At 46.3% G+C, this 13,530-nt stretch overlaps 1 protein-coding gene across 1 annotated transcript in view; it reads left to right on the top strand.

The window, feature by feature from the left end:
• The first annotated feature begins 7,452 nt into the window (after nt 1-7,452).
• lig3 (ligase III, DNA, ATP-dependent) overlaps nt 7,453-13,530 on the top strand; it is a 100,164-nt gene continuing 94,086 nt past the window's right edge. Inside the window, exon 1 of the mRNA XM_072469302.1 lies at nt 7,453-7,501. The gene's annotated coding sequence lies outside the window, so the exon portion shown is untranslated. The remainder of the gene's footprint in view (nt 7,502-13,530) is intronic.

The raw sequence follows: 13,530 nt of genomic DNA, 5'->3' as shown, positions 1-13,530 counted from the left end.
CGACAGCTATTCTGGTGTCATAATTACTGTCAACTGATTTTGTAACATGGTTCGCCCAAGGAAATGCAACATGTAGTTCAGGAGATCCTTCTTTTCAAATTAATAGCAGATCTCCTGTGTGATCTGAAACACTTGTAATGTTTAGCTGTAAGTTGGATCCCTGTTTAGTGGGACCTATCCCTCTCTGGCTACTAAACTGTTTGGGGCGATAGTTTTTGCATAAGTTGTCAAATGCTCGGAAAGTGCTAAGGTCAAAGGGAAGGTAATTAGCTATTGGTAAATGTCTGGCTCCAGGTCGAAAGAACCAATCATGAATGGTTTGGCTTTCTGTCTCATTTTTGTTCAAGATTGTTTCCATTTGTAACACAATGATGTCCAGTACATGGTGTCTATTGGATGAGATTTGGAATGTGACAGACATGCGTTGGATGCAAGATATTTGTTATATATTATACATTGAATCCTATAATCATATAAAATCTTACAGCACAGAAGGAGCGCATTTAGCCCATTTTACCTGTGGCAATTGTTTGAAAGGGTTATCCAATTAGTCCCAATCTCTTTCCCCAATAGCCCTACTGATTTCTCCCCTACAAGAATATATCCAGTCTCTGTTAACATTGAGTCTGATCCACAGCCCTTTCAGACGGTGCATTCCAGACCACAATAACCTGATGCGTAAAACAATTTCTTCTCATCCTACCTCTATCTGATTTGCTAGTTATCTTAATTCTGTGTTATCTGGTTACCGACCTGTCAGGAGAAACGGCTTCTCTTTATTCCATTAATGCCCCTATTAAGTCTCCTCTTAACTTCTTCCTTGAGGGTTTATATCCAGCTTTTCTCGTCTCTCCGCAAATCTGAAATTCCCTCATCCATTCTCAGTTTCCACCCTCTCTGAGGCCTTGACATCTTCCCTAAAGTGTAGTGCCCTGAAATGTACATAATACTCCAGGTGAGATTTACTTATCCCGTGATTTGTAAAGGTTTTTTCTTTTTTTAATAAATTTAGAGTACCCAATTATTTTTTCCAATTAAGGGGCAATTTTGTATGGCCAATTCACCTACCTACCCTGCACATAATTTTTGGGTTGTAAGGGGAAGACCCATGCAGACACGGAGAGAATGTGCAAACTCCACACGGACCCAGGGCCGAGATCGAGCCTGGGTCCTTGGCGCCGTGAGGCAGCAGTGCTAACGGCTGCGCCACCGTGCTGCCCCGTGATTTGTAAAGGTATGGTACAAATACCTTGTCTTTGTACTCTGTACATTTATAAAGCCAAGGGTATCATGGCTGGGATTTTCAATAGGAGATGGGGTCAAGACTCAGTGTGGGTGGGCATTGAAAATTGGGTTCTTTGGATGTTGTCTCTGGTTCCTGACATCTTCTGAAAAGTTTTGCATTTTCCAAGGATTGTGGGAGGGGCTGGAGCGGGGAAGGTGTCTGATCCCAATTAACATCCCCTGACTTATCAACTTCTTAGGAACTTATGAAGAGGCCTACCCAGACTTGAATTGAATTTTCAAAAAGTTGTCTCCTGGAGGTGCTCAGTGCCACATATTGGACTGCCGAGCTTGAGTCTGGTACATTTAAAAATCAGGTCAGGGCACATATCAGGCGCACAAGGAGACGTGACCTTAAATCCACCTGCGTGTCACATTCTTAACCCGATATTGAAAAACCGCCCCATGCGATTTTTTTTTTTTTTACAGCCCCGTCAGTGGTCTTGTCATTGTGAAAGATTTCTGGACATAAATTGCGCTGTGTCTGCTCCTGCACCCTCTTTAAATTGTAAAAATTAATTTTATTGCCTCTCCTTATTCTTTGTATCAAATTGCACATCTCTGCTGAATTTCATCTGTCTTGTGTTTCCCCATTTCGCCTGTCTGTGCCCTCCTGATGTTTGCGACTCTCCTTTTCATTGTTTACTACATTTTCGAGTTCCTGTAAGCTTTGAAATTATGCCCGCTATATCCAAGACCAGATTATTAAGAGATATCAAAAAGGACAAGTGGCGAGGCCCACCACTGTATATTTCCACCCAGTCTGAAGGACAACGGTTCACTGCTGTGTTTTATGTTGCTTACACAGTTCCATATTGATGCTGTCACTGCCTCTGTCATCCCATCCATATATATATTTGAACGATATAATGGCTGGGGAATAGATTAAGTATTTATTTGCATGCTGGCTTTCACTATTGTTAAACCGTATCCTTCCAACCTGCTGTATGAGGCGAATAGAATTTGTACTAAAAACTGCAATGAATTAAAAGAGCATCAAAGGTTCCTAAACAGCTGCTCCACTGCCTTATAAAGGTCAGTGGCAGAAAATTAATGAATAAAATCAATAACTGCAAATATAATAAACCTACAATAGCACTTTGTACTGTTTTACACCTATTGTACTCTTTCAGTACAACGGATGGTTGTCTGTTGTAGAAAATTGAAGTATTACATTTCTGTGGTTCAGTTGGCAGCACTCATGACTCTGTTCGCAAGCTTATGTACTTTGACAAATTTCATGCATCGGGACCATTTCAAATAACAGGCTGCCTCTATGTCATTGTCTAATCAATGATGGTGAGCACACTCCTGAGGTAGGAGGCCTAATCGGAGGACCTGGAGCATTAGATGGACAGCAGCCTGCCTAGAAAGTACACACAGCTGTGGCAGGTGGGGGGGTTCGAGGGCACCTTGAAATGGAGGCACTCTCAGAAGCCTGGGTAATATTTGAAAAGACAGATGGTCTGCAGCTAACAGGCCCATCAGCGTGGAGGGGAAAGCCCCCCACCTCCCCAAAACAAGGAAGTGTTATGGCCAATGCTGCGGCCTTTTCACTTTTGTGGTACATTCGTGGTGACAGTAATGGGAGCACCTGATGGACCTCCAGCCTGCCTCTGCGAGGCTGTCTCTAAGTTGCTGCCGATATCCGTATTCTATTTTTAAATTATTTTTTTTAATTCAGAGTTCCCAATTATTTTATTTCCAATTAAGGGACAATTTAGCGTGGCCAATCCACCTCGCCTGCACATCTTTGGGTTGTGGGGGTGAGACCCACGCAGACACGGGGAGAATGTGCAAACTCCACCCGGACAGTGACCCGGGGCGAAGATCAAACCCGGGTCCTCAACGCTGTGAGGCACTTTATGTAAATAATTAAAGTTGACCAATGTCAGTAACTCAGCAGAATAGTAGTAACAGTAATAACTATGAAAACAGGAACAGTAGGTCTTGCTTACAGGTTTTGCAGACTGAAAAACCTGCCAAAGCCCGCACATGGTCAGAACCCTCAACAAATACCAGTAAAGCAATTACACAGGAGAAAGACTTAGAAGAGCACTCTGTACTCAAAATGACATTCAGTAACAGACATAATGTTGTCGGTGCCAGCTAGTGATTCCTAAATAGACAGCTAAAATCTTTCCTTTGATACAGGAGGTGGGGGGTGCAAATTCCACTGTGGAATTTGAACATAGAATCCAGCTATCACTTCAAAAGAAGACTGCATTTGTATAGCACCTTTCATAACTTCAGGATCCCTAAACATTTTTAAATGAATACTTTTTGAAGTATAGTCACTTTTATAGGGCTGTGACTTGTTCTGAGTGGCAATCAGCGTACTCTGTACCCACTCTGTACCCACTTACCTGCAGCAAATTTCTTTTGTGCGTGTTTCATCTGACCTTCCTGACTCAGGCTGGGTGGGATCCAGGCAGCAAAACTATCCATGAGGCCCACCGTCGAAGTCTGACAAGAGTTGAACTGAAGGAGGACATGCCCCCCTTTTGACTACATTAGCTGCCATAAAGCAGGTAAGTTTAAAGGACTGATTGAAACTGGCAGGCTGGGGAGAAGATAAGCGTTGAAGGTAAGTGGATAGATTTGGTAGGGGGTAATTGGAGAATGGGAGGGTTTGGACATCAGGAGGGGGTGTGGGGGGGGTCAAATGTCAGGGGGGAGGGGATGGTCAGACACCAGGGGTTGGGGGAACAGATATCGGGGGTGGTAGAGTGGATTGGGGGTTGGGCATCAGGAGATATGGGGTCAGGTTGGACATTTGGCAGTCGCACATCAGAGCGGAGTTCGGACACTGAGGGGATGTCCAGGGGGCGGGGACCAGGTCAGGGGGGATTCCAACCAGATTGAGTCGCGTTGTGGGGTCAGATGGGGGGGGGGGGGGGGGGGGGTTCAGCTGGGTTGAGGAGGGCACTGGTCGGGTCAGGGCAAGAGGTGTTCTATTCGAGTCAGGAGTCGGATTGGGGGTGAAAGTCTGGCAGTTTGGGAGGTGAGAGTGGAGAATCCTATGCAAGTGTGGTGTTGGGACTAATCCCGTGGGAAGTTGAGGGATGGGGAATACTGAGGGGGGTGGTTAATCAGTGGGTATGGCCAGTCTAATGTGGGGGGGGGGGGTCAATGGTGTGAGGAGTCTTGTGCGGTGATCAGTCTGGGTATTTAAAATAGTTACACATAGAAGAGATTTTATTTCTTCTAACTTTTTCAGAGCAATTATTAGTGTAAACCTGACAGAACCATACAACGTTTGCTATTCTGTCTTCTTTTTCCATGGTTCCTAGCACAGGGCAGCATGTCTGGGCAATTGCTGTGCAAACCCATGCCTGGGAACCTCCGAGAGGGATTCCCCAGCATGTCTTTGGGATACCCCTCAAATCTGATGCTGGGGAGCTGGGAGAATATCACATTGTACAAGGTGTAGTCTTTTGGATAAAATGTTAAAGGAATGCTTGCTTTCTCTGTTCAGATGTGGCACTATTTGAAGAAGAACTAAGAATTCTCCTTGTAATCTACCAAACATTTCTCTTTTAACTCAATGCCATGAAAACTGATTAACTGCTCATTCGCTGATTTTTATATTTTGTTGTGTGCAAGTTAGCTGATGGATTTACATGGCAGCAGCAGTTTTTTATTTTTTATATAAATTGAGTGCCCATTTCTTTATTTCCAATTAAGGGGTAATTTAACGTGGCCAATCCACCTACCCTGCACAACTTTGGGTTGTGGGGGTGAGACCCACGCAGACACGGGGAAAATGTGCAAACTCCACACGGACAGTGACCCGGGGCCAGGATCGAACCTGGATTCTCAGCGCCGTGAGGCAACAGTGCTAACCACCGTGCCGCCAGCAGCAGTTATATTTCAAACATAAAGCATGAGTTGTAGAAAGCTTTGGGATGTCCTCAATATACACAAGTGCAAATTCCTAATCCTGCTCATGACTTGGCGGCCACATTTAGATTAGAACAGACATATGTATTTTAGGATCTGACAACAATTTTATTTAAAAGCAGGAGACTGCTTTGCAGAACACCTATTCAGTCTGCAAGTATGACGTTTCAATTACTCGCCATTTCAATTCACCACCTTGCTCTAATGTTTACGTTTCTGTCCTCCCCTGCTGCAATGAATTTACAGTGCAGAAGGAGGCCATTCGGCCCATTGGAAAGAGCATCCCGTAACCCCACCCAACATCAATCCACCTAACCTGCACATCTTTGGACTGTGGTAGGAAACCGGAGCACCCAGAGGAAACCCACACAAACACTGGGAGAACGTGCAGACTCCACACAGGCAGTGACCCAAGCTGGGAATCGAACTTGGGACCCTGGAGCTGTGAAGTAACTGTGCTAACCATTGTGCTACCATGTCGCCCAATGAAGAAACAGGAACTCATCTTCCGATTAGGCACTTTGCAGCCTCTGGAGTCAAAATTCAGATCTGCAACTATAGACCGTGTATTCTGTCCTCCATTTAGTATTTTTGCCCAGTGCCAGTCTGTATCCTCATGTTTTGCTTTGAGGCAGCGCTTCTTTTAGTTCTGCTATTAACACCTACTCTGAATCACATGCTTTATTCCTTTACCACAGTGGTTACCGTGGCTGCCTCACAGCACCAGGGACCTGGGTGCAATTCCAGCCTTGAGTGACTGTGTGTAGTTTCCACATTCTCCTCGTGTCTACGTGGGTTTCCTTCAGGTGCGCCGGTTCCCTCCCACATTCCAAAGATGTGCCGGTTAGGCAGATTGGCCATGAGAAATTGCCCCTTAGTGTCCAGGGATGTGCAGGTCAGGTTTACGGGGTTATGGGGATAAGGCAGGGTGGGCAGTGGAGCGGACCCCTCTTTCGGAGAGTTGGTGCAAACTCGATAAGTCGAATGGATTGGATTTGTTTATTGTCACGTGTACCAAGGTACAGTGAAAATTATTTTTCTGCGAGCAGTTCAACAGATCATTAAGTACATGAAAATAAAAGAAAATACATAATAGGGCAACACAAGGTACACAATGTAACTAGATAACACCGGCATCGGGTGAAGCATACAGAGGAGTAGTGTTAATGAGGTCAATCCATAAGAGGGTCATTTAGGAGTCTTGTAACAGTGGAGGAAGAAGCTGTTTTTGAGTCTGTTTGTGCATGTTCTCAGACTTTTGTATCTCCTACCCGATGGTAGAAGTTGGAAGAGTGAGTAAGCCGGGTGGGAGGGTCTTTGATTATGCTGCCCGCTTTCCCCAGGCAGCAGGAGGTGTAGATGGAGTCAATGGATGGGAGGTGTAGATGGAGTCAAGGGATGGGAGGTGTAGATGGAGTCAATGGATGGGAGGCAGGTTTGTGTGATGGACTGGGCTGTGTTCACGACTCTCTGAAGTTTCTTGCGGTCTTGGGCCGAGAAGTTGCCACACCAGGCCGTGATGCAGCCCGATAGGAATGGTAGGTGTGTATTAATAGAATCCCTATAGAATACACGCCTACCATTACCACTTTCTTTGCCCTCTGTCACTTAAACTCCCCTGCCCTGTAACCTATCCCAGAATTTCCCTTTCGCTCCAATCTGATCCAACCATAAAATCCCCCACCTTTTTCAACAGTACAAAACTCATCATATTTCTAACTCCCAGCAGGTCCGAAAGCATCTATGGAGAGAGAAAATAGAGCTGACCTTTTGAGTCTGCATGGCTCCAGGTACAGCTCTGACAGAGAAGTCATCCAGACTCGAAACGTCAGCACTATTCTCTCTCTCCTCCGCAGATGCTGTCAGAACTGCTGAGATGGTCCAGCATTTTCTGTTTTTGTTTCAGACTCCAGCATCCGCAGTAATGTGCTTCTGTCATCCTAACTTTCTCCAGTCCCACTCGACTCCGGGGACATTAACTCTATGTCCTTCTCACACAGATGCTGCCAGAACAGCAATTTAAAAAAAATATTTTCAGGCTGTGCGTTGTAAGCCGCCCTGAGGGTACTTGCAGGGGAACGATGTCAGGCAATGCCTGTAGGGGCCAGAAGGCAGGTGTGTGTGTCTTCTTGTCGGCAGACTATTATAGAGGCTGCCCGCCCAGGCGCCTTTAATCGGTCGCCACGTCACGGCGACCGGAGCGGAGACAAAGCGGGAGGGCTGGCGGTTAAAGGGGAGGTTCCTGGGGGGTGCGGGGGGAGAGAGAGAGAGAGAGAGAGCAGGCCGCAGGCGGGGAGACCGGGCTTCGCAGCAGGTCAGTCAGCCACAGGGTGATCCGGGGAGGGTGGAGAGAGGATGAGTGAGTGGAGGCCGGGGGAGGGATGGTCGCTGATTCGGCAAAAATCGGGCCGCCTGCTTCCTCGACCAATTTTAACCGACTTTGTGAATCTGGGCCTTGAGGCCTCGGCTTCAATTTGGCGGCAGGGACGGATTCCCTTGTTTTTCCCTCCCACCACCTTCGTTGCCGAAGGTCAGAGCAGCTGGACGGCGCCAGTTGAAGGGGAGGTGTCTATCCGGGAAAATGTTTTCATCTCCACACACAGCGAGTTTAGAAGCGCCGACAAATACAACTGTAACTGTGTCTTCCTGAATCCTGTCATCACCGTCAGTCAGACTTTCTGCTCCGGTCACAATCCCAAACCCGAAGCATTTAATGCTTGATTTTCCAGAAAAAAAAGCCCTGAACATTTTGAGAGAAAATAACACCAGTGTGTGCATTTGCATAGCGCCCAATCTCGGGACGTGGCAAAAAGCTTTACAGTTTTTTTTGTATAGCTGTAGTCAACGTTGGGAGTGTGGCCACCAATCTGTCATGCAGTCCCATATTCTGCCCATCGAGTCTGCACCGACCTTCTGAAAGAGCACCCTACCCAGGCTTTCTATCCCCGTAACCCCATGCTTTGGTCATGGTCACCCCACCAAACCTGCCCTGCACATCTTTGGGCTGTGGGAGGAAACTGGAGCACCCGGAGGAAACCCACTTAAACAGTGAAAATGCGCGTGGAACCCATGCAGACAGTGAAAGCAGGCAGTCGGCCAAGGCCAGATTTGAACCCAGGTCCTTGGTGTTGTGAGGCAGCAGCGCTAACCACCCTGTCGCTGGGCTGCCTCAAGTTAAGCTGACAGGGTGACACAAACAGCATTGTGATGATGACTGGATAATTTTGTTTTAGCTGCTGGTGAGAGATGATGATTGGGCATGAGGGAGAGTTCCCCTGTTAGAATGGTGTGTTTTTTTCTATTATAGAAGATTTGCACCTGTGACAGTGCTCTCTCTCTCTTCCCCCCCCCCCCCCCCCCGGTACACACTGATGGGCAGGAATGACGACTGAACTTGCCGTCCCATGAATCAAGGAACAAACTTAAATCCGGAGATCTGGAATACAAATTCGGTCCTGTCCTGTCTCCCCGCCCCCCCCCCCCCCCCCCCCCCCACCCACGGCCCAAACATAAACCAATACAGTTTGATGTTTTTAGACCTTGTGAATAATTTTCCTTACTCTTGCGTCTACAAAAAAAATAAATTTAGAGTACCTGATTCATTTTTTTCCAATTAAGGGGCAATTTAGTATGGCCAATCCACCTACCATGCACATCTTTGGGTTGTGGGGGCGAAACCCACGCAAATGGGGAGAATGTGCAAACTCCACACGGACAGTGACCCAGAGCCGGGATCGAACCTGGGACCTTGGCGCCGTGAGGCAGCAATGCTAACCAGTGCGCCACTGTGCTGCCCTTTACTCTTGTGTCTTTGAGAAATTTGTGAAAATTGCCATGTGTGCCAGCCTAGGTTTTGTGCTCAAGCATCCAGAGTGGAACCTGATCCCACAACTTTCTGACTTGGGTGGCACCGTGGTTAGCACTGCTGCCTCACAGCACCGAGGACACGTGTTCGATCTGGCCCGGGGTCACTGTCTGTGTGGAGTTTGTACATTCTCACCCTGTGTGGGTCTCACCCCCACAACTCAAAAGATGTGCAGGGTAGGTGAATTGGTCATGCTACATTGCCCCTTAATTGGAAAAAAAAAAATTGGGTACTCTAAATTCAAAAAAACCTTTCTGACTTGTCAATATAGAAACATGAGTTGGGCAGCACGGTGGCCCAGTGGTTAGCATTGCTGCCTCATTGCGCCGAGGTCCCAGGTTCGATTCTGGCTCTGGGTCACTGTCTGAGTGGAGTTTGCACATTCTCCCCGTGTTTGCGTGGGTTTCGCCCCCATAACCCAAAGATGTACAGGGTAGGTGGATTGGCCACGCTAAATTGTCCCTTAATTGGAAAAAATGAATTGGGTAATCTAAATTAAAAAAAAAAAAAAATAGAAACTATGAGTTGAATATTCAGTTCCTATTTAGCCTGCCCTGCCATTTAAATATGTCATCCTGACCTGTACCTTTACTCTGTTTACCTACCATTGCACCATTTCCCTCAATGTGGTTGCCTAACCAAAATCTGCTGATCTCCGTTTTGAATCTCCGATTGTCCCAGCATCCATTTTAAACATCTGTGTAAGCCAAGTTTACCACAACTTGTTTTGTGATTTAATCCTTTAAATCATGGTATAATTATGGTGATACTGCCCTGCACCTCTTCCAAGGCATGTATGTAATCTCTGAGCTGCTGCATCCAAATCTGAGTTCAGAACTCCAGAAGGACTCTGATGGATCTGTACAACTGAAGCACCCCTTCTCATTGCATTCCAATCCCCTTGAAAAGTCCCCAACATTCATTAGCTTTTAGTACTTGTCCACCACCATTAATAATTTGTGTGCATGAACTTCCAAATCTCTGCTTCTCTCCAGTTCCTAATTTCTCATGTCTAGAAAAAAAAATCTGATTTATCTTTCTTGGGTCCAAAGCAGATGACCTCACATTTGCTCTCAATAAATCCCATGTGCCATAGTTTGATCTTCTCAGTTAATCTATGTCCCTCTGCAACCTTTCGCACCACTTGCTGATCCTCATAATTTACTGCTGTGTGTAGACATGGATATAAAATTCTTTAGTTCTTCACCCATATCATTAAAGATATACAATAATAATCGTTTATTGTCACAAATAGACTTTAATGAAGTTACTGTGAAAAGCCCCTAGTCGCCACATTCCGGCGCCTGTTTGGGGAGGCTGGTACGGGAATTGAACCCGTACTGCTGGCATTGTTCTGCATTGCAAACCAGCTATTTAGCCAAAGAATCTGACCGCTATGGAGCACTGTCACACCCTGCTAAAATGAGCTCTGTACTGTGAAATGGTTCACCTGTTTCTAAGTTTGCTTTGCTGTAAAGATTAAAAACGTTAAAATCAAAGTTCACGTGGAAACGGACAGGGAAAGGCCATCTGCCCCGAGACTGAACTCCATGCGTGCGATTGCTGCGACTATTTGAATTTTTTTAAATTTAGAGTACCAAATTCATTTCATTTGTTCCAATTAAGGGGCAGTTTAGCATGGCTAATCCACCTACCCTGCACTTCTTTTTTGGGTTGTGGGGGTAAAACCCACGCAAACACGGGAGAATGTGCAGACTCCACACTGACAGTGACCCAGTGCCGGGATTGAACCTGGGACCTCGGCGCCGTGAGGCAGCAGTGCTAACCATTGCACGCTGTGACTATTTCAGGATGTCACTCTAGTATCGACTGTTTCACATCAGACCAAATAGAAAAAAAACTTGTGGGATAACTAAAGTGATTTTGTTCATGGCTTCTGATGATCCATTCACATTGCACCCGCTTGAGTGATAGAAAATACTTATAAATGAACCACCCTATTGATAAGAAGCACCACATTCTTGTATAAAAGAACTTTTGATCTGTGATGTTGTGAGCTTGCTGAGAGTGGTGTCACAATTGACCGTGCTAAATTGCCCCTTAATTGGAAAAGATGAATTGGGTACTCTAAATTAAAAAAAAAAAAAAAGTTTCTAAGAAAGATTGAAGATATTGAATGCTTTTTTAAAGCATTGTGCTGTGTATTATCAGCATTGTGTTGTTGATAGCATGTTGTATTCATTTTGATTCTGTGTATAGGAAAGCTTGTAAGTACATTTACAATTTAGCATGAATGTGGTAGCACAGTGGTTATCACTGTTGCTTCACAGTGCCAGGATCCCAGGTTCCATTCCTGCCTTGGGCCACTGTGTGGAGTCTGTACATTCTCCCTGTGTCTGCGTGGGTTTCCTCCCACAGAGCCCCAAAAGACGTGCTGTTAGGTAATTTGGACATTCGGAATTCTCCCTCAGTGTACCCAAATGGGCGCTGGAATGTGGTGAATAGAGGCTTTTCACAGTAACGTAATTACAGTGTTAATGTAATGTTAATGTAATCCTGGTGACCCCACCTACCCTGCACATCCCTAGACACTAAGGGCAATTTAGCATGGTCAATCCGCCTAACCTGCACATCTTTGGAGTGTGGGAGGAAACCGGAGCACTCCGAGGAAACCCATGCAGACATCGGGAGAACATGCAAACTGCACCCAAGTTTGGAATTGAACCCGGGTCCCTGGCACTGTGAGCCAGCAGTGCTAACCACTGTGCCAAAGTGCCGATTGGCTCATTGTGTGAGCTAGCATGTTGCTAGAGCAGTCTAGAATCTTATTGGCCTGTAGTGCCCTATCAACATGACATTTTCCTTTCTACATGTGTTTATCTGACTTCCTGTTAGTGCATCTAAACTGATTGCCTTAACTACTCTGTGGTAGCGAGTTCCACGTTCTAACCCTACCAGATAAAGAAGTTTCTCCTGAGTTTTATTGGATTTATTATGCGATTGTCTACCAATTAATACTCATTGGTTTTGGATTTTCCCTGCAAGACCAGTTGGGCCCTGCTTCTGTATTTTATCTTTGGTATACTTGTGAGATTTTGGGGAATCACCAGTGGTATTTATGGGTATGAGAAGGGTGTTGACAGTGCAGCGAGGGAGATGGGATTAGCAGAAATGCTTGTGGGAGTTGCTGACACCCAGTCCCGGGCTGCCGCTGACGCCCAGTCCCGGGGGCTGCCGCTGACGCCCAGGCCCGGGCTGCCGCTGACGCCCAGGCCCGGGCTGCCGCCCAGTCCCGGGCTGCCGCTGACGCCCAGTCCCGGGCGGCCGCTGCCGCCCAGTCCCGGGCTGCCGCTGACGCCCAGTCCCGGGCTGCCGCTGCCGCCCAGTCCCGGGCTGCCGCTGCCGCCCAGTCCCGGGCTGCCGCCCAGTCCCGAGCTGAAGCACTGTACTGTAATATGTATTTGGGCGACGTTTCCGTATTGTGGTTTGCGTTCTAAAATCTTAGAAAGACAGTCACTCAGTAACACTTATTTGGTAAGAGAGAAACCATTGTGACAAGTTTCATTGCAATTCCAGAGGGAGACTTTCAAATAAGTGACTTCTTGAACTAACTAAATTTACATTTATTTATTTTCCAAAGGCCTTTTTTTGCTCAGGGTTTCCGTAAAAAAGTTATAAGTACATGATGGATGAGAGATTTGATGAATTGACACCGATTTCTCAAGTTATCCACCATCTCTGATCCTGCTTGACATCTTTCATGTGTAGCTTGATATTGGGGGAGGGGACCTCAAGAACCTGAACATTTCTGAAGGTTTTGCTGTGCTAATGTTTCGAGATAATTGGCTTCCCTGGGTGATTGTTGTATTCAGCACCTTGAGCAGTGATGTACTAATGCTGTACGCTGCGGAGTTCCTTCAGTGCTCTTCTAATTTTGAATGGATAATGAGGGTATCTGAAATATTTGGAAGATACAAGTTACATCTGCTGAGTTGATCTCCGTACCAGTGGTTCTCTTGCTCTCCTTCCTTTTAGGGGTGGCATGGCGGCACAGAGGTTAACACTACTGCTTCAGCACCAAGGGCCAGGGTTCATTTCAAACGTCACGTGACTGAGTGGAGTTTGCACGTTCTCCCTGTGTCTGAGTGGGTTTCCTCCAGGTGCTTTGGTTTCCTTCCGCAGTCCAAAGACATGCAGGTTAGGTGGATTGGCCATGCTAAAATTGCCCCTTAGTATCCAGTGATGAGGTAGGGTTATAGGGATAGGGCGGGAGATTGGGCTTGGGTGAAGTGCTCTTTCAGAAGGTCCGTGCAGACTCGATTGTCCGAATGGCCTCCGTCTGCATTGCAGAAGTTCTTATTGAAAGTCTAAATCGCCTTTTGATATGAAGCACCATTGAGAGGGTATATGAGTATCCATGATGTGACAACGTTGAAAGGACGTCCCGAGTTCTTTGATCAGAAGTAGCAAAATGACTTCTCCCAGTTAGTCAGCACAGTCAAAAAAGAACATTTATT

This window comes from Scyliorhinus torazame, chromosome 12 (assembly GCF_047496885.1).
Source record: "Scyliorhinus torazame isolate Kashiwa2021f chromosome 12, sScyTor2.1, whole genome shotgun sequence".
Classification (NCBI taxonomy): Eukaryota; Metazoa; Chordata; class Chondrichthyes; order Carcharhiniformes; family Scyliorhinidae; genus Scyliorhinus; species Scyliorhinus torazame.
This window is presented reverse-complemented; position numbering and strand designations above follow the sequence as displayed.